Raw genomic sequence first — 8,362 nt, forward strand, 5'->3', positions numbered from 1 at the left:
CCTCAGGTCTACCTGACCTGATGACTCCTTGCTATCCCCAGTCCACCTGCTCTCCCCAGTCCACCTGCTGTCCCCAGTCCACCTGCTGTCCACAGTCCACCTGCTGTCCCCAGTCCACCTGCTGTCCCCAGTCCACCTGCTGTCCCCAGTCCACCTGCTGTCCCCAGTCCACCTGCTGTCCCCAGTCCACCTGCTGTCCCCAGTCCACCTGCTGTCCCCAGTCCACCTGCTGTCTCCAGTCCACCTGCTGTCCCCAGTCCACCTGCTGTCCCCAGTCCACCCCAGTCCACCTGCTGTCCCCAGTCCACCTGCTGTCCCCAGTCCACCTGCTGCTGCTCCAGTTGAACCTGTTCTGCCTGCGGTTATGGAACCCTGACCTGTTCACTGGACGTCCTAGACCTGCTGTCCCCAGTCCACCTGCTGCTGCTCCAGTTGAACCTGTTCTGCCTGCGGTTATGGAACCCTGACCTGTTCACTGGACGTCCTAGACCTGCTGTTTTGTACTCTCTCTCTCTACTGCACCTACTGTCTCTAACTCGGCTATGATCGGAATGATCGGCTATGAAAAGCCAACTGACATTTACTCCTGAGGTACTGACCTGTTTCTCCCTCTACAACCACTGTGATTATTATTATTTGACCATGTTGGTCATCTATGAACATTTGAACATCTTGGCCATGTTCTGTTATAATCTCCACCCGCCACAGCCAGAAGAGGACTGGCCACCCCTCATAGCCTGGTTCCTCTCTAGGTTTCTTCCTAGGTTTTGGCCTTTCTAGGGAGTTTTTTCAAGCCACCGTACTTCTACACCTGCATTGCTTGCTTTCTGGGGTTTTAGGCTGGGTTTCTGTAAAGCACTTTTGGACATCGGCTGATGTAAAAAGGGCTTCATAAATACTTTTGATTGATTGATAGATTTACTGTCAATTTTGTATTGTTTATTACACTTTTGCTTTCTATTCAACTTGCTTAGGCAATGTAAACAAATGTTTCCCATGCCAATAAAGCCCCTTAAATTGAATTGAAATGAAGTCCCCTGACCCCCTCGTTGAGCCAGAACATCAAGTTGGTCGTTTGAACCAGACGTAGTGCCTCTACCTTCCGTGCAGGATCAGCAGTGAGGACTGCTAGGCGTTGATTGGTTCCCTGGTTCGGTGTTCTTCCAATCCCCTACCTCGGTATGTCTTTGCACTGTGGCAAAGGGAAGGAAAGTCACAGACATAAAGGGCCAGAGGTCCTTATCGGATGAGAGTCAGCAATGTTTCGTTGGAGCATGAGTTCTGGTTGGTCGATATTCAAGATGACTGCATGCCGAGATGTTGGAATAAGTAAACTCCAGACGAAACACTCCGTGATGGCAGTGTAAGAAGATAACGGCAGTCGCAGGTGACTCAGCAGGAATTGGTGACAGATAGCCCCACAAAGACCCTTCCCGCAGATGAAAAGGAGCAGCTGAACATGTTCTGACATGCACTGTCAACTGTGGGACCTTATATAGACAGGTGTGTGCCTTTCCAAATCATGTCCAATCAATCGAATTTACGACATGTAGACTCCAATCAAGTTGTAGAAACATCTCAAGGATGATCAATGAAAACAGGATGCACCTGAGCTCAATTTCGAGTCTCATTGCAAAGGGTCTGAATACTGATGTAAATAAGGTTTTTATGTTTTTTATTTTGAATACGTTTTCAAACATTTCCCAAAACCCGATTTCGCTTTGTCATTATGGGGTATTGTGATGTCATAATGGGGTATTGTGATGTCATAATGGTGTATTGTGTGTAGATTGATGAGGGAAAACATTTATTTAATCAATTTTAGAATAAGGTTGTAACTTAACAAAATGTGGAAAAATTCAAGGGGTCTGAAAACTTTCTGGATGCCCTGTACCTGCAATTAGCTATTTAGGAGCTACATTTTTTTAAATAATTTAATTATAGACCGCACCTTTCTCTTTCATTCCAAAAAATTCTGCAAACGGAAATCGACAATGGACAACAACAAAAAAATCAGTGTCTCCTCATGGCTCAGCTACATAATACCAGGGTATATCTGGTGGTCTGTCTCCTCATGACTACATAATACCAGGGTATATCTGGTCTGTCTCCTCATGACTACATAATACCAGGATATATCTGGTGGTCTGTCTCCTCATGACTACATAATACCAGGGTATATCTGGTGGTCTGTCTCCTCATGACTACATAATACCAGGGTATATCTGGTGGTCTGTCTCCTCATGACTACATAATACCAGGGTATATCTGGTCTGTCTCCTCATGACTACATAATACCAGGGTATATCTGATGGTCTGTCTCCTCATGACTACATAATACCAGGGTATATCTGGTCTGTCTCCTCATGACTACATAATACCAGGGTATATCTGGTGGTCTGTCTCCTCATGACTACATAATACCAGGGTATATCTGGTGGTCTGTCTCCTCATGACTACATAATACCAGGGTATATCTGGTCTGTCTCCTCATGACTACATAATACCAGGGTATATCTGGTCTGTCTCCTCATCACTACATAATACCAGGGTATATCTGGTCTGTCTCCTCAACTACATAATACCAGGGTATATCTGGTCTGTCTCCTCAGCTACATAATACCAGGGTATATCTGGTCTGTCTCCTCAGCTACATAATACCAGGGTATATCTGGTCTGTCTCCTCAGCTACATAATACCAGGGTATATCTGGTCTGTCTCCTCATGACTACATAATACCAGGGTATATCTGGTCTGTCTCCTCATGACTACATAATACCAGGGTATATCTGGTCTGTCTCCTCATGACTACATAATACCAGGGTATATCTGGTGGTCTGTCTCCTCATGACTACATAATACCAGGGTATATCTGGTGGTCTGTCTCCTCATGACTACATAATACCAGGGTATATCTGGTGGTCTGTCTCCTCATGACTACATAATACCAGGGTATATCTGGTCTGTCTCCTCATGACTACATAATACCAGGGTATATCTGGTCTGTCTCCTCATGACTACATAATACCAGGGTATATCTGGTGGTCTGTCTCCTCATGACTACATAATACCAGGGTATATCTGGTGGTCTGTCTCTGTCTCCTGATGACTACATAATACCAGGGTATATCTGGTGGTCTGTCTCCTCATGACTACATAATACCAGGGTATATCTGGTCTGTCTCCTCTCCATAATACCAGGGTATATCTGGTGGTCTGTCTCCTCATGACTACATAATACCAGGGTATATCTGGTGGTCTGTCTCCTCATGACTACATAATACCAGGGTATATCTGGTCTGTCTCCTCATGACTACATAATACCAGGGTATATCTGGTCTGTCTCCTCATGACTACATAATACCAGGGTATATCTGGTGGTCTGTCTCCTCATGACTACATAATACCAGGGTATATCTGGTGGTCTGTCTCCTCATGACTACTACCACATAATACCAGGGTATATCTGGTCTGTCTCCTCATGACTACATAATACCAGGGTATATCTGGTCTGTCTCCTCATGACTACATAATACCAGGGTATATCTGGTGGTCTGTCTCCTCATGACTACATAATACCAGGGTATATCTGGTGGTCTGTCTCCTCATGACTACATAATACCAGGGTATATCTGGTGGTCTGTCTCCTCATGACTACATAATACCAGGGTATATCTGGTGGTCTGTCTCCTCATACCAGGGTATACTACATAATACCAGGGTATATCTGGTGGTCTGTCTCCTCATGACTACATAATACCAGGGTATATCTGGTGGTCTGTCTCCTCATGACTACATAATACCAGGGTATATCTGGTCTGTCTCCTCATGACTACATAATACCAGGGTATATCTGGTGGTCTGTCTCCTCATGACTACATAATACCAGGGTATATCTGGTGGTCTGTCTCCTCATGACTACATAATACCAGGGTATATCTGGTCTGTCTCCTCATGACTACATAATACCAGGGTATATCTGGTATATCTGGTCTGTCTCCTCATGACTACATAATACCAGGGTATATCTGGTCTGTCTCCTCATGACTACATAATACCAGGGTATATCTGGTGGTCTGTCTCCTCATGACTACATAATACCAGGGTATATCTGGTCTGTCTCCTCATGACTACATAATACCAGGGTATATCTGGTCTGTCTCCTCATGACTACATAATACCAGGGTATATCTGGTGGTCTGTCTCCTCATGACTACATAATACCAGGGTATATCTGACTACATAATGGTCTGTCTCCTCATGACTACATAATACCAGGGTATATCTGGTGGTCTGTCTCATGACTCATGACTACATAATACCAGGGTATATCTGGTGGTCTGTCTCCTCATGACTACATAATACCAGGGTATATCTGGTGGTCTGTCTCCTCATGACTACATAATACCAGGGTATATCTGGTGGTCTGTCTCCTATATCTGGTGGTCTGTCTCCTCATGACTACATAATACCAGGGTATATCTGGTCTGTCTCCTCATGACTACATAATACCAGGGTATATCTGGTGGTCTGTCTCCTCATGACTACATAATACCAGGGTATATCTGGTGGTCTGTCTCCTCATGACTACATAATACCAGGGTATATCTGGACTACATAATACCAGGGTATATCTGGTCTGTCTCCTCATGACTACATAATACCAGGGTATATCTGGTGGTCTGTCTCCTCATGACTACATAATACCAGGGTATATCTGGTGGTCTGTCTCCTCATGACTACATAATACCAGGGTATATCTGGTCTGTCTCCTCATGACTACATAATACCAGGGTATATCTGGTATATCTGGTCTGTCTCCTCATGACTACATAATACCAGGGTATATCTGGTCTGTCTCCTCATGACTACATAATACCAGGGTATATCTGGTGGTCTGTCTCCTCATGACTACATAATACCAGGGTATATCTGGTGGTCTGTCTCCTCATGACTACATAATACCAGGGTATATCTGGTCTGTCTCCTCATGACTACATAATACCAGGGTATATCTGGTGGTCTGTCTCCTCATGACTACATAATACCAGGGTATATCTGGTGGTCTGTCTCCTCATGACTACATAATACCAGGGTATATCTGGTCTGTCTCCTCATGACTACATAATACCAGGGTATATCTGGTGGTCTGTCTCCTCATGACTACATAATAATACCAGGGTATATCTGGTCTGTCTCCTCATGACTACATAATACCAGGGTATATCTGGTGGTCTGTCTCCTCATGACTACATAATACCAGGGTATATCTGGTGGTCTGTCTCCTCATGACTACATAATACCAGGGTATATCTGGTCTGTCTCCTCATGACTACATAATACCAGGGTATATCTGGTGGTCTGTCTCCTCATGACTACATAATACCAGGGTATATCTGGTGGTCTGTCTCCTCATGACTACATAATACCAGGGTATATCTGGTCTGTCTCCTCATGACTCATAATGTATATCTGGTGGTCTGTCTCCTCATGACTACATAATACCAGGGTATATCTGGTCTGTCTCCTCATGACTACATAATACCAGGGTATATCTGATGGTCTGTCTCCTCATGACTATAATACCAGGGTATATCTGGTCTGTCTCCTCATGACTACATAATACCAGGGTATATCTGGTGGTCTGTCTCCTCATGACTACATAATACCAGGGTATATCTGGTGGTCTGTCTCCTCATGACTACATAATACCAGGGTATATCTGGTCTGTCTCCTCATGACTACATAATACCAGGGTATATCTGGTCTGTCTCCTCATGACTACATAATACCAGGGTATATCTGGTCTGTCTCCTCATGACTACATAATACCAGGGTATATCTGGTCTGTCTCTCATGACTACATAATACCAGGGTATATCTGGTGGTCTGTCTCCTCATGACTACATAATACCAGGGTATACCAGGGTATATCTGGTGGTCTGTCTCCTCATGACCTACATAATACCAGGGTATATCTGGTCTGTCTCCTCATGACTACATAATACCAGGGTATATCTGGTCTGTCTCCTCATGACTACATAATACCAGGGTATATCTGGTCTGTCTCCTCATGACTACATAATACCAGGGTATATCTGGTCTGTCTCCTCATGACTACATAATACCAGGGTATATCTGGTGGTCTGTCTCCTCATGACTACATAATACCAGGGTATATCTGGTGGTCTGTCTCCTCATGACTACATAATACCAGGGTATATCTGGTCTGTCTCCTCATGACTACATAATACCAGGGTATATCTGGTCTGTCTCCTCATGACTACATAATACCAGGGTATATCTCTGGTCTGTCTCCTCATGACTACATAATACCAGGGTATATCTGGTGGTCTGTCTCCTCATGACTACATAATACCAGGGTATATCTGGTGGTCTGTCTCCTCATGACTACATAATACCAGGGTATATCTGGTGGTCTGTCTCCATAATACCAGGGTATATCTGGTGGTCTGTCTCCTCATGACTACATAATACCAGGGTATATCTGGTGGTCTGTCTCCTCATGACTACATAATACCAGGGTATATCTGGTATATCTGGTGGTCTGTCTCCTCATGACTACATAATACCAGGGTATATCTGGTGGTCTGTCTCCTCATGACTACATAATACCAGGGTATATCTGGTCTGTCTCCTCATGACTACATAATACCAGGGTATATCTGGTCTGTCTCCTCATGACTACATAATACCAGGGTATATCTGGTGGTCTGTCTGGTGGTCTGTCTCCTCATGACTACATAATACCAGGGTATATCTGGTGGTCTGTCTCCTCATGACTACATAATACCAGGGTATATCTGGTCTGTCTCCTCATGACTACATAATACCAGGGTATATCTGGTCTGTCTCCTCATGACTACATAATACCAGGGTATATCTGGTGGTCTGTCTCCTCATGACTACATAATACCAGGGTATATCTGGTCTGTCTCCTCATGACTACATAATACCAGGGTATATCTGGTGGTCTGTCTCCTCATGACTACCAGGGTATAATACCAGGGTATATCTGGTGGTCTGTCTCCTCATGACTACATAATACCAGGGTATATCTGGTCTGTCTCCTCATACATAATACCAGGGTATATCTGGTCTGTCTCCTCATGACTACATAATACCAGGGTATATCTGGTGGTCTGTCATATCTGGTGGTCTGTCTCCTCATGACTACATAATACCAGGGTATATCTGGTGGTCTGTCTCCTCATGACTACATAATACCAGGGTATATCTGGTCTGTCTCCTCATGACTACATAATACCAGGGTATATCTGGTGGTCTGTCTCCTCATGACTACATAATACCAGGGTATATCTGGTGGTCTGTCTCCTCATGACTACATAATACCAGGGTATATCTGGTCTGTCTCCTCATGACTACATAATACCAGGGTATATCTGGTCTGTCTCCTCATGACTACATAATACCAGGGTATATCTGGTCTGTCTCCTCATGACTACATAATACCAGGGTATATCTGGTGGTCTGTCTCCTCATGACTACATAATACCAGGGTATATCTGGTGGTCTATCTGGTATATCTGTCTGTCTCCTCATGACTACATAATACCAGGGTATATCTGGTCTGTCTCCTCATGACTACATAATACCAGGGTATATCTGGTGGTCTGTCTCCTCATGACTACATAATACCAGGGTATATCTGGTGGTCTGTCTCCTCATGACTACATAATAATATCCAGGTCTGTCTCCTCATGACTCATAATACCAGGGTATATCTGGTCTGTCTCCTCATGACTACATAATACCAGGGTATATCTGGTGGTCTGTCTCCTCATGACTACATAATACCAGGGTATATCTGGTGGTCTGTCTCCTCATGACTACATAATACCAGGGTATATCTGGTGGTCTGTCTCCTCATGACTACATAATACCAGGGTATATCTGGTGGTCTGTCTCCTCATGACTACATAATACCAGGGTATATCTGGTCTGTCTCCTCATGACTACATAATACCAGGGTATATCTGGTGGTCTGTCTCCTCATGACTACATAATACCAGGGTATATCTGGTGGTCTGTCTCCTCATGACTACATAATACCAGGGTATATCTGGTCTGTCTCCTCATGACTACATAATACCAGGGTATATCTGGTGGTCTGTCATGACTACTACCAGGGTATATGTCTGTCTCCTCATGACTACATAATACCAGGGTATATCTGGTGGTCTGTCTCCTCATGACTACATAATACCAGGGTATATCTGGTGGTCTGTCTCCTCATGACTACATAATACCAGGGTATATCTGGTGGTCTGTCTCCTCATGACTACATAATACCAGGGTATATCTGGTCTGTCTCCTCATG

Source organism: Oncorhynchus gorbuscha, linkage group LG02 (genome assembly GCF_021184085.1).
Source record: "Oncorhynchus gorbuscha isolate QuinsamMale2020 ecotype Even-year linkage group LG02, OgorEven_v1.0, whole genome shotgun sequence".
NCBI classification, from domain to species: domain Eukaryota; kingdom Metazoa; phylum Chordata; class Actinopteri; order Salmoniformes; family Salmonidae; genus Oncorhynchus; species Oncorhynchus gorbuscha.